Source organism: Apodemus sylvaticus, chromosome 2 (genome assembly GCF_947179515.1).
Source record: "Apodemus sylvaticus chromosome 2, mApoSyl1.1, whole genome shotgun sequence".
Lineage (NCBI taxonomy): Eukaryota > Metazoa > Chordata > Mammalia > Rodentia > Muridae > Apodemus > Apodemus sylvaticus.
The window spans coordinates 46547459-46570466 of record NC_067473.1 but is presented as its reverse complement, the minus strand read 5'-3'; the positions used below and the strand labels follow the sequence as shown (position 1 = coordinate 46570466).

At 37.4% G+C, this 23008-nt stretch overlaps 1 pseudogene; it reads right to left on the bottom strand.

Annotated features, from left to right (window-relative positions):
* Positions 1–2714: 2714 nt before the first annotated feature.
* Positions 2715–22526, bottom strand: LOC127677859 (ATP-dependent RNA helicase DDX50-like; annotated as a pseudogene).
* Between the last annotated feature and the right edge of the window lie 482 nt (positions 22527–23008).

Sequence of the window (23008 nt, the reverse complement as noted above, 5' to 3'; positions counted from 1 at the left end):
TCCAAATTGCCCCCTTGCTTCCACAAGTATGCCATGGCATGTATAAGCATGCACATGGGCATGCATACAAACACACACACACACACACACACACACACACACACTCAAAAGTAATTAAAAAATTTAAGAGCATGTTTAACAAAATGAGGATTTCTTTTTGTGATAATTGGCTGGAAGTATCATTATGTAAGTAGCTCAACATATAAAGGAAATACTGTGTTCTCGCTTTCTGTTATTTCCTGTTTCTTTTGGAAGTAAACGACACTGTATCTTTGCCACAATACATGGATAGAGAGTAGGTAATTATATTTTCCCCAAAGGCAGAATAAAATTTTACCCACTTTGGTCAACCTTGAAGCCATAGTTTTAAGATATATTTTAACTGAAACAGAATTACATACTTTCCCCTCTCTGTTTCCTCTCTCCAATTGCTTCCATTCCCCCTCAAGTTTATAACCACGTTTTCTTTGATTACTATTGTTACATATGAACAAGCGTGCACATGTGTGTGTGAAAATATACAAATAATACCTGCTGAAACCATTTATGGGGGTGGTGATGTATGGTTTCAAGGCTGACCAAAATGGGTAAAATTTTATTCTGCCTTTGGGTAAAATATAATTGATATTTATGTCCTCGGTATCCAGTATAAACATGATATTTTGAATTTTACAGACATTACTAAATATGTAGAGTGGTTTTTAATGTTTCCTATGCTTTATCAATACTTTATAGAATAAAATGTAGAGGATACAGTCCTCTCATTTGGAACTCCTATGGCTCCTAGAATATCCCCAGTAAGCGTTGGTTAAGTCAGTAAATTCTAACAGAAATGCATGATGTGTCCTAGATAAAAAGCATCAATATTTAAGAGACACAAAGATAATCAAACTCTAAATATTATAGTATTGGCCTAGGGATAAGAAAATAAATTTGATAGGATAATTTTAACTGAACATATTTTTGAGGAAAAAATTAAAATATTTTTTATTTCTAGATGCTGGCCTAGCCCACAGCATGCAGCAAATGTTAAGATCCATTTGGTGACTACATATGTTTATTCATTCACTTGGAGTTATACTCAACCTGTTTACATTTATATTCACTGCTTATTTGGTTAGGGATATGGTATTGCAAGCAATATAGAGCAGTCAACTTTGAATACTTGTGCACAAACATCCTCAAAGATCTGCAACTAGGGCACTTGAGAAGTAGAGGAAACTTTGTCATCTCAGAACAGATACCCCTGCTGCAGTCATTATATGGCCAAAGATAGAAGTAAGAAACATGGCCAGTAATAAGCATGCGTGAAAGAAAAGAACAAAGAAAATATGAGGTTATGGAAAAACAGCCCATAAAGAGGGTGATTGAGAGGTGTGTAGGAGGGATGGCTTATTAGAGTTAGAGAAAGCAGGGCTATACTGAAGAGTAATGAGATATTTTGCTTAGAAAATTTAGGGAGTCAGGACAGTGCTGATGACGGGTTTAGGTACCAGACTCTAGAATTTAAGTGAGATGACATGGGAGGGAGAAAGGGATTCTAGGGAACGAGCCTTTGAGAAAGATAGTCCTGGGAAATGGGCATGATGAAAAAGCGGCTCATCAGCTGCAGATGAAGCTCATGACTGAGGGAACAATGCTCTTGGGAGGGTTCTGCGAGCTGAAGGAAATACAAAGGCAAAAAAAGTGTCACAACAGTAGCCACCCATGTGGGGATGGGTAGACAGGTCATGAGTAGGCTGACAGCATCAGTTAGAAAATAAGAGATATTTGGCTGGGTTTTTGTTTGTTTGCTTGTTGGTGGTTGATTGGTTTTGTTAAGGGTCTTTTTTAAACATTCAATGACAAGTAGATTTGTTTGTATCTATTCTAGCAAAATACTTAAAAAATATGATCAAGTTCCTTGAAAATTACAGATACATATTTCAACTACAATCATCTAAATTTTGGAGGACAGTACAAGATTAGACATAAATAGGTAAGGTCATACTGAAAGATTAACTCTTAAATGCTCAGTTAAAACTCCATTTATGGCTCTCACTTCTTGATTAGTTTCTGTTTCAAGTTGGTCTTAGATCATCTTGACAACTTCCTGACATTCCTGTTGACTCTGTCTACCTCATCAACCACCAGATAAACCACCAGACTGGCCTAAGTAGTCTAATCTGCTGCCTGACCACTCTCCTCTCTGTCTGGGACTGCAATCTATGTTTTCATCATGTTATTTATAAATTTCAGGTAGTATAGCTGGCCCTGAGAATATCCAGTTTGAATCAGGCCAGTCGGCCTGTAATCTTTTTGACTCAGTTGTAGGAACATCAAAATAAGCAGCCATATTTTCTTTTAGAAGGAACAGTCTATTTATTTGAGACACAACATTATTCCTTAGCTTTTGGTTAAGTTCTATTAAAACAAAGCTGACATCCTGTATTTCTTGTGGGCATTCCAGAGTCATGGTCACAACCCCTTTTTCAGAGTCAATCAACTTTTGTGCTGTAAATCTCAATGAAGCAGAAATGTGAGCTAACGCTGCAACCCATGCATCTACTGGTCCTTTCTCTTCTATCCATCTTTGAATTGATGATCAGAAAAACAATCAACAGCAGAATAAGAAACAGAAGCCAGAGAACTGAATGTCCTAGATTTAACTAGAACCATTGTAGAAGGAACACCTCCATGTTTAAAAGTAATTTCTATTCGCTGTTCCACATAGCTCAGTTGAATTCTTTTTCTTGGTTTATAAAAGCATACACAAATTCCTGTCCAGCCAGATCTACCTGTATATCCGAGTGATTGATATAGTCACTGGAGCCTTTCAAGGTCATTTTTTGTGACTGAACAATGTCCCCTGCCTTATGTGTGGAATCATGGCTATTTCTGTAACACTTTTTTTCTTGGTCACACAGAATATAATTTCTCTGTAGACTTGAAGAACATCTGAAATAACTGCTCATCTCTGAGGCCAATAGCACTGAATATCCAAATGTTCCATAGATTATTACAGCTTCTTGAGTCATTTTTCCAACTTGTTTCTATCTGTATTTTAATGGTTTGTTTGTTTGTTTGTTTTTGCAACGTTGTATACCCACTGTGGGCAATTACAGGAAACAGTAAGGTCTGCATATTGTTTTCTGAATCAGTTTTGTAGGATTCATGAATAGCGTCTTCAATTTGTTCAGCAAAACCTAGCTCTAAAATTTGGTCCACTTCATCAAGCACAACATGGCACAGCTTTGAAAAACCTAAACAGTGGCTTTGCTGATGGTCTTTGATACATCTTAAGGTCCCAACCAGAATGCCAACATCATTCTGAATATGAGTAATTTTGCATTGGTATGATGTCCCATCATAAAACCACATCACCCCGAGTTTTCTAGTTCCATCTTTAAAATCTTGGCTGCTTGGTTTCCCAGTTCCCTTGTTGGAGACAAAACAAGTAACCTTGGTAGGCACCTCTTTTAAATCACTTCTTGAGTTCTTTGGAGCCTCTCATTCACAGGTATGACAAAGAGAATGTCTTTCCAATTCCTCTCTGGGCTTGAACAATTAAATCATTTTCTTCATATACAGAACCAAAGGTTTTTAGCATGAATAGGAAAGAGATATACTTCCTTACAGCCTTCCAGGTTTATAGCCTCCCCAGCAACAATGAAACTGGAGAAGGCTCCTTCCTTTTGTTTACATTCTAGAGTCTCCCCTAGTCACTCTATCACTTGGTTTATGAGTAGAAATTTCTAAGGATAATATTTGGTTTGACTTTTTCATACTTAGCAGCATCTGCGTTTGGTAAGTCTTTTCTTCTTGACTTACGAGATGTGGAGAATTCATCTGAAAGTCTACTGAGTCCTTCTTTGGTGTCTACAGTTAACGTCCCTCTCTCTATTATTTTTTGGAGGATTCAGCCAGGCTTGGGAGCATCTAGTCATCTGCGACACCATTTTCCTTTGTTTCTGTTCTCTCATCTAATTCATAATGGTACCTTGATCTTCTTCTTTCATGCTGTGCATTTTTGCTATTGTTTTGGTTTTTTACGTTTGTTTGTTTTCTTTTTCTTATTTCCAGAGTGAGGTTGAGGTAGAGCCTTAAAAGTCTCTCTACAGAGTCCTGGATGGCTTGGAGAATTTTGCATAGTTAATTAGCTTAAGCTCCTTGATACCCAGCAAAGAGTCTGGCACAAAACAATTAGGCTCAATTAATTCAAGTTCAGAGGTTTAGTCTATTACCAATATGGTGGGGAGCAAGGCAACATGCAGACATAGGTAGCAATGGAGAAGTACCTGAGGGTTGTACATGCTGATCATCAGACAAAAGGAAGGGAGATAGATAGAGAGGGTGGAGCTCATACGTGAGGGAAGAGGGAGGGGAAAGGGGGAACATGATCAGGTATTGGGGGAACAGGAGAAAAGCCCTTAGGGCCTGGAGAATGAATGGAAATATGCAACCTTGGTGGTGGGAGGTGAGAGTCACTCTGTAGAATGTACCAAAGACTTGGAATGTGAGAGACTCTCAGGACTCAAAGGGAGAGACATTAGATGAAATGCCCAACAATGAGGAGAGGAAACTATAGAGTCCACCTCTAGAAGAAAGATAGAGCATCAAGTGGAGGGATGGGGTTGCCATCCCACAGTCAAAAACTCTTTCTCAGAATTGTTCCTATTTAAAAGAACTGCAGGGAGAAAAATGGAGCAGAGACTGAGGGGGCAAAAGGTCCAGTGACTGGCCCAACTTGGGATCCATCTCAAGGGGAGGCTCTAAAGGCCTGACACTATTCCTGATGCTATGGTATGCTTACAGACAGGAGCCTAGCATGGCTATTCTCTGAGAGCCACAACAAGCAGCTCACTGACACAGAGGCAGATACCTATGCCCAACCAATGAATTGAAGTCATGGTTCCCTATGGTTGAATTAGGGAAAGGCTGGAAGAAGCTGAGGAGGAGGGCTACCCCACAGGAAGACCAGCAGTCTCAACTAATACAGACCCCTGAGATATCCCAGACACTGAGTCCCCACAGCCGATTTGAGGCCCCCAACACGTATTTAACAGAGGACTGTCCAGTCTGGCCTCAGTGAAATAAGACATGCCTAAGCCTTGATAGACTTCAGGCTCCAGGGAGTGGGGAGGCCTGGCGGAGATAGGCTGGGGTGGGGAAGTGGGGGCATCTTCTTGGAGACAATGGAGGAGAAATGGGATGAGGAACTGTGGAAAGGTGGGCCGGGAGGATGGTAATGCCTGGAATTAAAAAAATATAAAAGCAATAAAAATAATAAAATTAAAATTAATCATAATAAATTAAGACTGGTTAATATTGCAGGTATTAAAGACCACAAGGCAACATGGTTTCTCGCACAAAGATTAAAACTTAACAAATATTTGCAATCGTAGTGAATTAGTTGGCATAAATGTGATAGCTGAAGCAGCAAGAGTAAGTAGGTAAGCATAGAAGGTATGTAGAAAAGGGAGAAAGAACAGGACATGAAAGTGAGGTTTAGCTGGCTCTTGGGGTATTGATCAAATGAGGGGAGGAGATAGGAGAATTGCTGCTGAGAAAATAGGAATATAGTGAGCTGAGAAGGAAGCCCTCAAGGGAGCACACCAACCATGCTATTCTTATAAATTTTTCTCAACGACTTGTTAGAATGTGCCATGTGTTTCCTGTAACAGCTGATTAGAATGAACAATAATACAATATCTATAACTCTGTTACTCTAAATATGTCAAGGTGAAAATGTGACCTAAATTCAGTCTTTCAAAGTACGCATATCCAAGTTCCATGAGTGAGGAAAGAGAAAACATTGGGGTAAGATTAAAATCTCAAACTGTGGGACTCACAAGCTTGTATGCAAGGTGTGCACTTGCTTGTGTGAGGCATGGAATTGGTTTCCAAGGAAACTGAGGGCAGGGATGATCAGCTCATATTCAGCCCTGATTTATTCAGTCCTCTATCTGATTCCAGGTACTAGATACCTTTTGTATTATTATGTTTTACATAAATACAAGGAAATTTAATTCCCAATCGTGGGGTTGGACTGATGGCCTGGTGATTAGGTACCTTTGCTGCTCTTCTGTAGAAGGAGAGTTCAGACCATAGCACCCATATCAGGCATCTCAAAAACTCCTTGTAACTCCATCATCAGGAGATCTAACACCTTCTTCTGACCTTTGGGCACCTGCACACACATGCATATACATACATACATACATACAGATACATACATGAACAGATATTTTAAAAACTAAATGCTCTTAATCTCATGCAGCTGTGAAACATTCTCCATAATAGACCTAAGAAGATTAAATAGGAGCAACTATAGACTCTTTCTAACCCTTCTTCATTTAATCTTGTTGCTGTAATATTGACACTAACATGACTATCCTTATTTTTTTTCTCCTAGGAATGAAACTTATTGAAAACATATTGTCTATAAAATTCAAATTGCCCAAAAGTAATTTTTGTGGGAGAGAACAAACAGAAAAAATCAAAAGAATTTATACCAAGTACTCTGAAAAAAATGCCACAGTCAATAGAAAAGCATTGCAATTATTTTAAGTGTCCCCAACTTAACATTTTTTAAATGTCAAATTCAATTAGCAATTCTTAGATTTGTATGTCAATAGAACTTTCTTCAAAAATAGAAAAACAAAACAATAACAAGAAAAACTACTGATTGGAGGGTTGGGGGGGGGGGCTGCTCTCCTGCCAGGTATGAGACTTGTCTGACAGTCAGGGTTGAGTTCCAAGCACTGTGGCATGACAGCCAAGAAGCCACAACAGCTTTGCTCAAGGAAAAGAGTATCTCACTAGGAATTAGAGCACTTGGGTTTGAGATCTTCTGGCTTTAAAGGAGAGTTAACCATAGATAATATCTTGACTTCTTAGGGTCTTCCTTCTATGCTTCAATTATATAATTTCCTGATACATTAATATACAAACAATATCATTCCAATTTCCAAATCAATACATTCAGTATAACTAACAAACAGGTATTAAGTGGCCAGAGCATGGCAAGCGCTGTGTGAGGTGGTACTGATGGGAGATTGTAAAATGAAAGGATGTGGTCCCGACAGTATTGACTTTAAAAGGGCAAACTGTCAGTGCCAATTGGAATGGAATAAGTTTTATAACTAGTATTAATAAACTACTAAATGAGGGGCCAGGAGCCTTTTTCTCCTTGAGGAGTTGCTGATGATGTGGCCAGATAGATAGTTTTTACAAAGTCGTAACTCAAGTTAATTTGTGTTAATGAGAAGTCTCTCACTTTTAAATTTCTTTCCAAAATTATTTGCAGCTCACTTTGAGAAGATAAAAAGAATAATTTTAATAGTACCTAAAAATTCTGATATCTGGCATAAATGAATATTCATTACTTTGAAAAATATTGACCTAATAACTGTCATAGCCATTAACTCATTAAAGCAATGCTTAACACTAACATCAAAGCAGGGTCTTCTTTTACTGTTCAGTATTTCATCAAGTATCCCAACTCTGCATCACAGACTCCACGTGACTTTCAGATTCTCTGATTCATGAGTTTGTAGTACACCTAGCATAAAAAAACAACCACTTAATATAAAGGATCCTTGTATAGCATAGAAAAATAGCTTTTTTACATAATTTTCTTTTTATTTCAAACTAGGCCACATTTGCATTCCCTTTCAACAATTTGAAAAACTTTGACAGTAATGTATTCCTTTTCCAAAAGCTGTGATAAAATACCTTAAAGAGAGTACTCGTGATCCACATGAGCAGGCATCATCAGTGTGTGCACACACACTCCTTTACTTCTAAAAAGAATGGGAACTGTACAGGAGCAATCTCCTGTGTAGTTGTCACAGAGATAGATGGACCACTTTCCTTAGATGGATGTGCAAATAGAGGAAAGGTACTGCACTGGAAACAGCATGTGTGATGGTCTGGTGAGGAGGATTAGAAAACAAATATAATAAGCTAGAAAGAAGGAAAGAAGAAGCTCTTTGTACTAAGAATGTTTCAAAAATCTAGACATTTCAAGGTGTTAATGCTTTTTTTGTAAAAGAATAATATTGCAGGCTATATGCCATGCAACTCACTCTTTTTTTATTTGATATATTCTTTATTTACATTTCAAATGATGTCCCCATTCCTTGATCCCCCCTCTCTGAAAGTCCCATAAATCCCTCCCCCTGTTCCCCCATCTACCCCTTCCCACTTCCCTGTTCTGGTATTCCCTACACTGCTACACTGAGGCTTTCCAGAACCAGGGGCCACTAATTCCTTCTTCTTGGACATCATTTAATATGTGCATTGTGTCTTGGGTATTCCAAGCTTCTAGGCTAATATCAGCTTATCAGTGAGTGCATACCATGAGTGTTCTTGTGCGACTGGGTCACCTCACTTAGGATGATGTTCTCCAGCTCCATCCTTTTGTCTAAGAATTTCATGAATTCATTGTTTCTAAGGGCTGAATAGTACTCCATTGTGTATATATACCACATTTTCTGTATCCATTCCTCCACTGAGGGACACCTGGGTTTTTTCCAGCTTCTGGCTACTATAAACAGGCCTGCTATGGCAAAGAGGATTCTAATCAGACTAGCCACAAGCTACACACTTGATTATCTTTCCAAATGCCCAACCATGACTGGGATGTGTATATATCCTCAACCTCACAAACCTCAGTGACAGCAGTTCTGCACATATTCCCTGACAATAAAGAAAAGTGAGTTTCAAAGATCTGGCAAAAATATGCACTCTATATAGAATAGTAATTATTACTTAAAATTTCTCAGCTTTCTGTATGGCAAAGGACACTATCATTCAGAAAAATTGGCAAGCTACAGAATGAAAAATATTTTTACTAAGTGCACATCAGATAGAGGGCTCAAATCTAAGATACATATTAAAAATCTAAAAAAAAAAACTTGCCCATTAAAAAACGAAATAACCTACTTAAAAAATGAGATACAGAACTAAATAGGGAGTTCTCGAAAGATGAAATACAAGTGGATGAGAAACTTTTATTAGTGATTGACATACTCAATCATGCCAGAAATGTAAATCTTACATCCATCAGAATATCTAAGATCAATCAAATGAGTGACAGCTTATGCTAACAAGGAAGGGGTTGTAGGGCAAGCACTCATCTATCGTGGGAGCACACACTTATACTATGGAAATCACTGTGGTAGTTCCTCAGGAAGGTAAGAATTTATCTACCTGAAGACACAAATATACCACTGTTCAGCATATAACCAAAGGACTCTCCTTACAGCTATAGAGACAGTTGGTTAACCATGTCCATTGCTGCTCTATTCATAATAGCTAGAAATTGGAAACAACCTGTTCATATTTTATCAACATATGAGTGCATAATGAAAATGTTGTACATTTGCACAATGGAGTATTACCCAGCTGTTAAAAAAATGAAATCAAAACATTTACAAGTAAATGGATTCAACTAAGAAAAGAATCATCCTGGCTGAGTTATCTCAGACCCAGAAAGACAAATATGATCTGCCTTTGCTTAACTGTGGATGGAGCTTTTATGCCTTTGACAGGCATGCAGAAATCCATAACACAAAAATTAGGTATAGAATAAGGAACTATCGAGAATAAAGAAACTTCAAATTTGGGGAAATTGGATGCATAGTTATGGAGAGACAAAGTGGGAAAAGATTAAACAGAGAGGAAGAGGAAAAAAGAAGCAAGGGAGGAATACAGGGAGGAACAGCTCACACTAAGGGTTATTTGAGAAGTCATTTGGAAACCTACTACAATAGAGTTTCTTAGCATATCTACAAATAAAAAAGAAATCTAAATAGCATAACCAAATAACAGGAGAGACAAAGCCCCAACTAGACTCCATCCCACCACCAAGTGACAACATACAGTGGCAGTAATGAGTTACATTTCATTGAGTTGTTGGCCAGCGTGGGCTCTGTGAAAATATACAAACAACCAAAGCCATTAATAAAGCTATTGTTGCTCTCCACAAACTGATGGTAAGACCCTTTAGCTGAAAGCAACACATCCCAATCAACAGGGAGAAACTGAGCTCTCACACCTGCAGACTAGTCTTCAGGGTTCTCTGAACACTACCAGAAGAGATATCTAAGCATCAACACAGTTATAAAACCTTTGATATATAGTGGTAACTGGTCTACCTAATAGACCAATACAATAGTGGCACAAGAGTTTAGTAACAACCAAGCACTATCTGACTGGACTGAAAGCCCACTTTGTGAGATAGAGCCCATGCCTGACACAGCTTAGGTGGCTAATAACCTGAGACAAGATAGGTTATAGATATAGGGGAAATCTAAATATTACTGTTGTGTTAAAGGAACTCAGCAATAAAATGACTCCTAACCATGTTCTGCTATATTCATAGTGTCTTTCCCAGGTAATACTGAAGAAGGAAGTTTCATGGACTCTACCCCTAGACAAAGAATGGCAACCAAGAACTGTGAAAAGGAGAATTAGTCCTCTCTGGGAATGAGACCCTTAATTAGGTATTCATACCAACTAGTCAGCCCTTAAATTATATACATATAGTGGATGCATTGGGGCTAGGCACCCTACAATCAATTTTTCTCTGTATTTTGGCAAGTTATGGTTTTCTGTGGTCTCTATTTTCTGTAAAGAGAAGAGTCTTTGAGGAGGGGTAAGAATTACTTTTGTCAGGCAGAGAAGGTTCATAAATTGAAATAAAAATACTAAAAACATGAACATGATTGTGAAGAATTGTGATAAAATTCCCAATATAACTCCTGTGATGATTAATACTGATGTCAACCTAAAATCTAGAGACCTAGAATCACCTAGGAGAGAAATATCTGGAGATTTCTGTCAGGAATTGTCTAGATTATGTTTTCTTCTGGCATGCCTGTGAAGATTTTCTTGATTAGAAATGAGAAGATCCTTTCTATATGGGTTAAGCATTCTCCAGCAGCTTCAGCACCAAGGTATGAGCAACTTATGCCTGTTTGTTACCCTCTCTGCTGATGAGTACATCTATGCTACTTCTGCAGTCCATTGCTGACATGACAAACAGACTCCCATGGGCAGATCTGTAAGTATATTTTGTGGAAGGAGTTCTCTTCTTTACTGTGTTGTTGAGTTTTCTTATCATTTGAGCAGATTCTCACAAAATATTTCTTTGTTTATTTTTGCAATTAAAAAATAAGTGGGAAAATATCCAGATTATATGACACCTGGGACCTCTAAACACTAGGAGTAGATAAATAAAAGTCATCTTGGGTTTTCAGGTCAAGCATGGTCTCAGAGTCCTATGCCAGACTTTTGGCATCTGAATATTTGTATGTTGTTTCTGTGATTATTATTATATCATCTATTTGGAAAAAAACAGAACTAGGAATACCATAAAGATGGTTTAAGTACAGAAAAGCTAGCATGATCTCAATGACTGACAGTTACAATAAAAGCAGGTGAATTTCTTTCACACTGATCTACTGATGACATTGCATGGTGAGTCAACTGTGGATATAGAATCTATTATTTTTGTGTCAAGCTACAGAATATTGGAGCTAGATTTTAAGATTTTGAAACTAAAACTCCTTAATGGCATTAACATTTAACCTTGTCATTAACAATGACAGATTTCAAAAAGTAGTTTCATTGCTAATGCTGGCTTGCAGAACTAGACACTGAGTGGTAAAATTCTTAACTGCATTCATCACAATCATGCTGTGTGTATGTAGATAGTAGATAGATTGATAGATAGATAGATAGATAGATAGATAGATAGATGATAGATAGATAAATAGATAGATAGGTGATAGGTAGATAGATGATATGTAGATAGATGATAGATAATTGATAGGTAGGTAGGTAGATGATTGACAGATAGATAGGTAGATAGATGATAGATGATTGATAGATGATAGATGATTGATAGATGATAGATTGATAGATCGATAGATGATATGTAGATAGATGATAGATAATTGATAGGTAGATAGATAGATGATTAATACTAGATAGATAGATAGTTAGATAGATAGATAGATAGCATGTAGTTTTGAATATTCCTGCATTAAATGTCAGAAGGGTAAATGTTGTGACTTGATGTATTTTTTAGAGTGTTGGAGGAGGTGGCAGTTTGAGCAGGCCTGCTAAAATGTAAAATGCACTAAAGAAATCATCTGGTTTCACTTTATGATAAAATACTAGAGACTGGATAGATGTCTATGAAGCTAAAGAAATATTTGGCCAATGTGTAAATGTTTGTCTGAAATTTATATAGCTAGCATAAGTAGAGTCAGAGACTCAAGGCCCAGCGTGTATGTCACAGGTGATGCAGTGTTGCAGAAATAGTGTGGCGTTAGGTAAACCTGGGTCACAACCTTTGCTTCTGCATTCAGTTATCTGTGACCTACTGGGAATGTGAGCTGGTTAACCTTTCTTAAACTCATTTCCTTATTTTAAAAAACAGGGCTTATGTTACTGAGCATATAGTGACACGTGTTGTCTAGCAGAGTGACTCATATACAGGAGCCATATAATGCTTCATGCTCTCATTCTTTTAATGAAAGGCAAATATTTATTCCCATGTCTTAAATATCTGTTTTAAAAGCTTACTTGATAGAGCTCTCATGTTTCAATCCTCAGCGAACGTGATGTAAGATGGCGCCATCACACAGGACCTTGTAAAGACCCATATGCTTGCTGAATTAACACAGCAGCATTTACTTCTTCCATCAAACTAAGGCTATGAATTCCATAGACACACACTATGGCACTTATGAAGACCAATTATTCCCAACTATAAAAGAATAGCAAGGTACTAATGAATGCTAACATCTGTTGATTAACAAGACTATGAATAACAGCTTTTTCTTAAGATTTGAAATGTGCCCTTTCTCTGGTTCATCTGTGGGCTCTGGAGGGACATTTTGGGGAGCATGAAAGAGCATGGAGCAGGAGAGACAGGAAGCTTGATGTTAACGTACAACTGCCAAAGCAAAGCCCCCATTGCAATCTTTACTGAGGAGGAATTAGGCCTTCCTCACAGTCTCCTCTAAGAAAACTTTTCTCCTGATCCCTTTGTAAGGCTGCACACGTCAGTCGCACATAGAGAGATGAGGGGCTGTCCCTTTGGGGTCTGCATCATTGATATACAGGCTGTTTTCACCGGTGCTCCTCTGACGCTGCATCTTCTCTTAACACAGTGCCTACTGAACAATACATTTAGTATCTTCAAATTTCTGAATGATCTTTATGTAAATTTGAAGGACCATAGGGTTGTTATACAGACTGCTCCACTGTTATTAATTTCCGTTGATTGTGCATCCCTGTGTGTGTCTCAGTGTACTGCCATTGTGTCTGATGGCCACTGGGAACAGTGAACATCCTTCTCGTCCTTAGGCACTGGTTCTCCACGTCAGTCTGTCATTATCCCTTCTCAGTGACAGAGTGCCTCATTTGTAAAATAGTATTCCCACAAGATTACGAATTGTCTTGCTCAGCCTTGATATGTTATCTGCTGAGACAACCAATCTCACCTTGGGCATGAAACTCTGGAAGCCAAGGAGTATGGGAGGAAATGTAAGATACGTGTTACAGTCATTTCTACTCCTATAAAGCATTGTAGCCACCTCTTTCTACAGGCAGTCTCAACCAACCACCCCTCCTTGTGCATGCCAATAAACATAGTTCAATTTGTCAGAGGTCAGGCACCTCTCTTTTTCTACTTCCCATTTCTTTAAGCTGCCTCAGAATTCTGACCTTCAGCATTCCTCAGTGTAGTAAGACATGTTATGGACTTTAGCTTCCTTTTAGTCTGACTCTGAACAACAGAACCCATTTTGTACTGAGGCCTACTCTGTACACTAACATCTGGGCAAATCATGTGTTTCAGCCACACTTACTAGACCCAGCTTGCTTCCATTTGAGGTTTAAATCTTATAGCAAAGACAAATGAGGCTCTTTCTTATTTCTGATTTAATAATCATAAATTAAATAAAAATGTTTCTGAAAGACTGGGCTATGCTCCATCTGTAACCTTAACTACAAATGGTTTTGTGTTAACTGTTCCAGGAAATGGTAACCATGGCTTTGTTTCTAAAAGTTATTAGAACCATCTTGCAACCCTACCTTTGTTTCAAAAGGTTATGACTACCATATTACGACCATCTCACAATCATGTCTTTGTTTCAGGAGGTCATTATAACTAACTGACTATGCTTATGTTCTGCTCTTGTAACCTGGTCTGTTTTGCCCACCAAATTCCCCATTTAGAAACTCCCTACCACTGAGCTATAAAACCTTCTCTTCATCACATCCAATGCTGATCTGTTAAAACCCACACTTAGGGGCAGGCAGCCCATGCATACAAGTAATGATTTGGGATGATAGTCTTTCTCCTCACACCTTTGAGATTAACAAAGACTCTTCTAGACTCAATTATTTTCAATCCTTCTTCAGCCCGGAAATTCTACCACAAGCACACAATCATTCCTATACCAGTTCTCCTTCCTTTCTTTGCCCCTCAGCCCCCTAGGAGCAGTGTCATATTGCTGCAGGGATCCAGCTACCTTCTAGGAACTAGATTGCAAAATGATAATAAAACAGAGAGAAGACAATAGCAATGAAGTCAGTGAGGACTGTGGGCTGTGCAGTGGTACAGCCTGCCTGACACATGAAGCCCTGGTTCAATCCCTAGGATTCCTCCTATAGCTAAAAAGTTATAATTTTTAGTAGAATCCCATGTCCATGGTGCCTTGCATATATACATTTACCACACCTCCTGTTCCACCTCTATCTTAGACACTGGGTCTCCTGCCTTGAACTCTGCTGCTAATATATTTTCTTCATTTGTTTTTGACCCTGGAACGTAGGCTATATCCTTAATTTCATGTTTCTAAACCACAGAAAACAACTTGTTCTTGCTTTTTGGAGTTTTTTGTTTGTTTGTTGTTTGTTTGTTTGTTTTTATAAACTAAGAAATGTATTCTCTGGAGTACAATCCTTTGGGGATTGGAGAAGAAGAAGCATCTTCTTCTCCTAGATCTGAGACCAATAGCACATTGTTTTAATCCTTAATATTAGTGTCTCCTTAGGAAAAGAAAGAGTAATGATGCCTTCTCTGTGAGATAGTTCAAATATTCAGGGGGAGTGTGTGTGAAGGAGCGTGACTATGGAACACTGTAGGAACCTAGAGAGCATACCTAAGGACCTGGAGGTGCTAGACCTCCTCCAGTAGACTGTTCTTTGTGGGGACTGTAGAGATACATACATTGTGACAGGTGAAAATTATGTAACAGAATTCAATGAAGTGAATTACTTCACGACATTTTCATATTTGGCTCAGATGTAGTACTATGGTCTGGATCTCCTATTGTTAGCATAATAATTCAAGTTAATATATTTTTGGTAGATTTTAGGCATTTCACTGTTAGAGAAAAGGGCCTGTTTTTGCCAATATTACACAAACAATGAGAGAAATGAGCAGTGGTAAGGAGAAAGTCCACTGTTGGGGATGGAGTCAACAGCTGGTAAAAGCCATTGCAGATCTCTGACAACGTTGTGTTTTTATCTTCCTTTCCCTCCAAGGATTTAAATGTTAGACTGTACTCAAAAGATGTTTCACAAATGAATAAAGTTGCTACCACTCATTCTAATTTCTCAGCTAAAAGTCCTAGACGCAATTTGTGACTCCATTATTACTAGATAGACATTTTGCAAACCTCTGAGCCTTTGAGTCATGGTCTGCTAACAATGTTCATCTTGAATCACATACACAACTTAGGTAAGATACGATGTGGTTGAATGTTAGGTATTATTCTTATGAGATAAATTTTATTGAAGTTTTAGGGTCAGTTTGTTTTAAGAAACCATATTGCATTCTGAAGCAGCTTTGGTACATATATAAATGAATGCCCCAGAAAAATAATAGTTTGCCCTCCTGAAATATTAAGGCAAGAAAATTATTCTCATGATGAAACATGTCTCTAAGCAACTGCATTATTCTAATATTCAGTTGAAATCTTCAAAATTATTTTTATTTTGAAATTATATGTGCAGTGTTATTTCTTAGGTTCTAATTTTTATAATGTACAATTTAGGAGTATTTAAGTGTGTGAGTCTATTATACAAATGCGTGATAGTAGTTGCTATAAGTTTCTTACCATAGTGCTATGAATTATTTCAATAAATTCAGTAGGAATAAATTGATAAGATGTGATGATTTTTCTACGTCTAGATAAAACGCCTTTTAAACTCTGATTCCGTGTTTCCTTGAACATCTTTAGAATGTTGTGAAAGTTATTATTTTCTTCACATTCCAATTTCCTTACCTGTCAAATGAGATGTTTTTGAAGATGAAGTACTTCAAATTGTATGCAGAATATATAGTAAGCATGTCATAAATACCAGCCATTTCGTTTATTAAAGATGCCTAACTTTCACATGAGACCTCATATCATTCAATGGGATTTTTTGCCTATGTTTTAAAGATTTAAAAATAATGGAGATAATTTTATGTACAGTGTTAAATATTTTTACCAAATAAAGTCTATTTATCAAATGCAAACTATATTTCCAATTGTTTGTAGCTCAATAGTCTTTTCTTAATTACTGCTTATTTGTAGTTAAAGGTTTAATACTTTTTTATTTAAACATTTTAATACAATATGTTGATAGTATTTACTTCCCTCATGTAATTTCTCTGAACTCCTTATCACCTCCCCACCCAGCCAACTTCTTGTCTACCCTCTCTTTCTTTCTCTATCAAAACCAAAACAACCCTCCAATTCCCGGAAACCCAAAACAAACAGAAAGAAAATCAAAATGACAAAATATATTAAAAAAATAAACCTCACATACAACCAATTGGTTATCCAATGCCAGCGAAGCCTGAAAATATATGTATTAATATCATATGGACTAAACAGGTTATATTTAGGAATATATATGCATGCAATAACAGTTAGCTTTAAAAAGGCCATGAATTTGAAGGACAAGAGGAAAGGCTATAGGGAGGGCTTTGAGGGAGAAACGGGAAGAGAGAGATGTGATTATAATTTCGAAAATTAAAAGATTAAATACATACATACATACATACATACGAACGTACATACATACATATATACATACATAAAAAGATGGAGTGCATTTTGTATTGTCGAACTAGTCCTGAGTATGGGACCTGCCCTAGAGTGGGACTGATTTATCCATTGATACTCCATTAGAGAAAACTGACTTTCTCTTTCCTAGCAAGTATCAAGTGTGCTCCTCCCTCCTTATTTCCTTCCTGTATTTGAACTAAATTTCTTAGCACTTTGTGATGCTTTGACCTTTCATCTCATATAAGAAACAAACTTCTGAAAAGCAAGAGAAAGAAACTTCTGGTATTTAAAATATTAGCTCATAACACTTTGCCTAATTCACTAAAATGTTTTTGAAAGATGCTTCCAAATCCTCAAATCTATAACTCCAGTCAAATTTGAGGATAGAATGTTATTTCTGGGTGCACAAAATTTAGCTTTTCTTCTTTGGTATACTGGATGCTATGAAAACATTTATTGACCGTTGACTGTATTCTAGGTACTGGAGCTTCAAGCTAAATAGATTGACTCACCTTAAGTAGTCTACAGTACCGTGACTTTTTACAAGAGTGCTGTCTTAAAACACGCTGTGTCTCTCAACCTTTAATTTTGGGTCTTGAGATTCTACAACTTGCTGCTTGCAAATGCCTTTGTCCCACAGTTAAAATTGTTTTCAATTCACCCATTTTTGTTGTTGTTGCTATTTTCCTTTTTGATGATTAGGATGTGTTCACATCTACACAGTTTCATTCTCTCCAAAGTCTCATGAAGAGGACCAATGTACCAATGTCCAAAAGCATGTCGTATCTGTTCACCTTCCGTATTGGGCTTCTTCTCTGTCTACTGTGAACTATGATGTGAGCCTGTAAAGTGTCATCTGAGTGTCTTTTAAAAATTATCCCACTGGAATTTGAGAAGGAGTAGGAATATGAGTTTTCTGTGCTTTTGAAAACTTTACTAACAACCAAGGAATTGTAGGAAAATGGGATCAACATGAAATGTATAAAGTGGAGATATTTTTGCTGGTGTTCAGAAGGCTGAACACAGGGGAGCTGATGGTGGACAATGGCGGGTGCTTCTACAGAGAGACTCCTCACAGGGCAGAGTTCTGGCACCTCACTCTTCATGTTGGCCTTACACGCATGAGGGTTATTTCCTGTCTGTCTTCCTTTCTGTCCCCTGAAGATCCCATTGATACTGCTATTGTCCGCTCCTCTGACTTAAAGGGCTAAGGTTTTACAAATGTTATATGAAAATTCTTAGTTTGTTTCCTTTAAATCCTTTCATTAGGGGATGGGGTAAACAGTAAGCTGTGGAAACCAAGCCCTCTTTGACTTGAGTGTAACTGTAAAGAAAATGAGGCAAAGGAAAATCTATATAGACTAAAGTTAGCTTGCAGCATTCATTAAAAATATATCAAACTTCAACACCATGATTATGCTAAGAAATGGTATTTGAGAAGAAAATGTCTTTTCTGGAATGGTGCTATCCTTTGTTGTTAAAGGAGTAAAAATTCAACCTCTATTCAGCTTCTCTAGCGACTTGGCTATAAAGCTCTAGAATGGACCCATAGATGCTGCCTAGGTGGTGTCTTTATTTTTTCACTCAATGTCTCTTATTACATGTTGCTATGTAAAGGGTTCTATGATAGTTGTTTTGAACCTAAACTATTACTTTGATGTTAACTACACTAAGAACTCATTTTAAATAGAACACTGAAGTAGTAGACTTGAGATAGAATAATGTTTGAATTCAGAAAATTTCATTTTCAATTTCTCCAATCCATCTATGGCCTGTGTGATCATGTCCACATGCTTTAAAACTGCCTTACACAAAATATCTTATTTTAATAAAAAGGGATTATAGTAGTTAATCTACTTTCTACATGGGATTACTGGGTGGATCAAAAACTAATGCACGTGAATACTTTTAGAAAGTTATTGTTACCATTTAGCTTAAAAAATTTCCTTAGCTTATATTTGTTCAGAATTAGAATTTGGATCTGAGTCTATGTTTGGGAATACACTATCTTTAGAGATAGTATCAATTAAAAGAAATACATGACAAAATTTTCTGTGGAGTGGTTTGAATAGAGAACATTCACAGTATTGCTTGTTCCATGTAACACTGCTTCAGTGATTACATGCTTAGAATGATGTAACATTGCTAAGAACCAATGAATTGTAGATAACTGACTCTTAGTAACAGAGTCAGTCTATGCTCCCAGATGAAACTACCATCAGATTTTCACAGAAGGAAAATAAACAAGGATGGCCAAAAAAAAAAAAGGCTTAATTAAGACTCTTAAAACATGTTCATTGTCTTGCTTGTTTGGGGCTTGTTCATGTAGGGAGCAGGCCATTTGGTTCACTCATTTGTGATATTGTTGGAAGGATTAAAGTAAAAATAAATCTAGTTTCTGAAGTGTTTTCCTTTGAGCTGAAATTAGCAGTGAGTTGTGAAGAAACAATTGGTGTGAATTAGCCTCTCTTTGTTTCTTTCTCTATAAAATTGAATTCCTTCTAACATTCCATTATCTCTGCATTTCAGGACTACCAGTGATGTGATGAAAGAGTTATTGGGAATTGTTTGCAGTAGGTACTTAGTGTGGACCTGCTCTGCCTTACTGACTCTTTGGAGGTGGCAGGAGGGTTACAAGAATCTGAACTAAAAAAGAATCATGATGACCAATCCTGGGCATATTTTCATATCAACCTCTGAGTCTATAACTCTACAAAAGTGTGTGTGTGTGTGTGTGTGTAAAACTCACCTGTGCTTCTGTGCTCATTGAAAGGGTTTATAGGGACTTGTGTTGTTGAAATTTAATGTTTTTTAAACACAAATTGTCTTCCATCATTTCAATTTAAGTCAAACACTGGCAATTTAGAAAATGTAAAAAATTATTTTTTGTCTCCTTTAACATGTTAAGACCTTGTACTATTGAACAGGTGCTACGGACAAGGTGAGATGCACACAGATTATAAGTTATTGTGAATGCAAGGATAGGCAATCACTTTGACTGAATTTATGAGGATGTTCCAGAATATATCTTTCAGTTTCCTGAGTAGTTCACAGTCTATGTCATGATGGAGTACTACTATGTCTTGGAAAGTTGACTTTGCCTTCGGTTCAGTGCTTCCTCCTCCTTCCACAGCATAGCTCCCAAGGGTGCTCATTAGTTAGCTAACACCCACATACCAGATGCCAACTGAGGTCCCCTTCAGGAAACTCTAGTCTTGCCCGTGGCTTCTTGTCACCTCTGAGGTGTTGTTTAGCTTCTGATGTGTACTCATCTGTCACACACTAAGAGAGAAAAGTTGGGAATCAGTGTTCAACCGTGATAATGGTAGTGGTTAGTAGATGGATAATGGATAATGTAGAACTGGTGATCCTGTATCCCTGCTTCTTTACCCTTCTGTGTTAAAACTGAGGGATGTATATTTTACCATCTCAGAGCAGTCGAACCACTGGGGAAAAAAAACTGTTCATTCATGATCCTGTACTCACCATGCATCTTGTCCCGTGCTGCCTCTTACACCCACTCACTGCCTTCCACAACTCACTCACAGATGAATGAGCTGAATCTTGTCTTTCTCAGGATGGGACTGAGGAGTCCAAACTAAATCAAGAAGTTAGGAATCATTTCCACTGACTTGCACACATTGTTTCTCTCTATCTCACAAATTTTTGTTATTAGAAGCTTAAATGAGTTAAACTATAAATAGTATCTTGTACTGAAAACAGAACAGCACAGGTCTGTGTATGTAGACTAAGAATAATGAGAGGGCTATGTTCTGTGGTCCATGGGTTCAGAGCATCGTGCCTTTGACAATCCTTAGAGGACATATGGGCAGAAGTAACATTTAAAGGGAACTTGCTATAAATTTTTCCATTTAAACTGTCCAAGCAAGATATTAAACACCAAGTCCACACTTATTTCATTTTCAGTGAAATGTGTCCTTATTGTGATTCATGTTATGACCTTTATTCAGAAAGGAAAAATCATATGCTGCAATTTTTATTGACTAATACACTTTTCTTTGAATTGTTTTCCTTTTATTCTAAGGAATAAAAAAGCTAGGTTTTAACTACTGGTCTCTTGGTGTTAAGTGATACCATGAACAAGGCAGTTATTTAAAAAGAAAGGAATTTACAAAGAAATTGGAGGCTGGCATGCAATTTCAGAGGGTGAGTCCATGACCATCATGGCAGAAAGCCGGCAGGCATGGCGCTGAGTAGTAGCCGAGAGCTTTACATCTTGATCCATGGGCAGCAGGCAGAGGGCGGGACTCCGTGCTCTGTATGAGCTTCTGAAACCTCACAGTCCACTCTTAGTGACACACTTCCTCCAACAAGCCCACACCCTGTTAATCCTTACCAAACAGCCCATCAACTGGGGACCAAGGATACAAAGGTATGAGCCTGTGAGAGCCACTATCCTTCAAACCACTATAATGGCTTATGTCTCCCATTTAGCTCTTAGTACTTGGTATGCTGATGCAGGAGGATTGTTATAAGTTCGAGGCAAGCCTGGGGTCTATAGTGAGCTTCAGGTATAGTAAAAGCCTCTGTGTGGGGGAAAAAAAAGCTTTTTTTTTTAGCAGGCTATGAAATAAAAACTTAAATTGTACATACATTGTAGATGAAGTAAGATAAATACAGGGCTTTATATGGTTTTACTTAAACATACCTAAAAAGACATGGTTTTGTTAATTACAAATAAAATTATAATTTTGTTCTAAAATGCATGCAGTAAGAAAGTATGGACATTCCATTAAAACATTTAAAGTTTCTCTAATCATGCATTTTTTAAGAGTATAATTAAATGCTATCACCATATCTGAGTTATTAATTTTCAAAAGGAGTTTGGAGAGAAATAGTGACACTATTGATCATCTTCCTGGTCCCACAGGCAAAGCATTTGTAATTGGGTTGAAATTTTCTTAATAATAAATTAATCATATTAAATGCATATTCAGCAGTACTTAATGGAATTACAATGATATGCAACCACCCTCTATATCTAGTTCTAATGAATGTATCTTCATTACCCTAGTTAAGACCCATACCCACTAAGCAGTCTTCCTCCTAGTCCCCTGATAATTACCCAATATACTTTTTCTAAAAATTTACCTGTTCAGGAGATTTCATGTAGCACATGCGGTCTGTGGCCTTCTTTCAGGCTTAATGGAATTAGGATACTGTTTTTGTGGTTTCTACATGTTGTAGCCTGTCAGAATTCCATTCCCTTTTTATGAATGAATAGCTTTCTACTACATTTCTTATGTAGATTGCATTTCTTATGAGCATGTGAGGATAGGCATCTGTTTTAGATCCTTGTTTTCAATTCTGGAGGGCATTTAACTAAAAGTGGAATGCTGAGTTAGAGCAATTTTATCTTTAACATCCTAAGCAACTGCCAACCTTCCACAGCTGCTGCATCCTTCTGCGTCCCCACCAGTAAAACGCAGGGTGAGCCATTCACCGTTTCTTCCCCAACACCTACTCTCCCTCCTTGCTTTCGCTTGTAGCCATTCTAGGGCATGTGAAGTGCTATCTCATTGTGAGCTCATGTCTGGATTTGATTTTTGTTTGTGAGATAGTCTTACTATGTAACCTGGGCCATGATTTTGGATCATAGTGGCTGGCCTGGAGGTCCTTAATGACCTATGGTAAGTATCTTTGTATACAGTTTTCAGTATTTTGTGTCTTTGGATGTTCTCAAGTCCTTTTTCCAGTGTGCAGTTGATCTTTCCTGTCAATCACTTGTTAAATTGTAAGATTTGTATGGCTCCTAGACCATAGACCCTTATTAGATATGACTTTAAACATATGCTCTTGTAGTTGGTAGGGTGTTCTTTCAATTTCTTGATAATGCCATTTAATGCGCAAAAGCTTTTAATTTAGATGACTTCCAATTTACCAATTTTTCATTGCTTGTGATTTTGGGTGTCATACTTAAG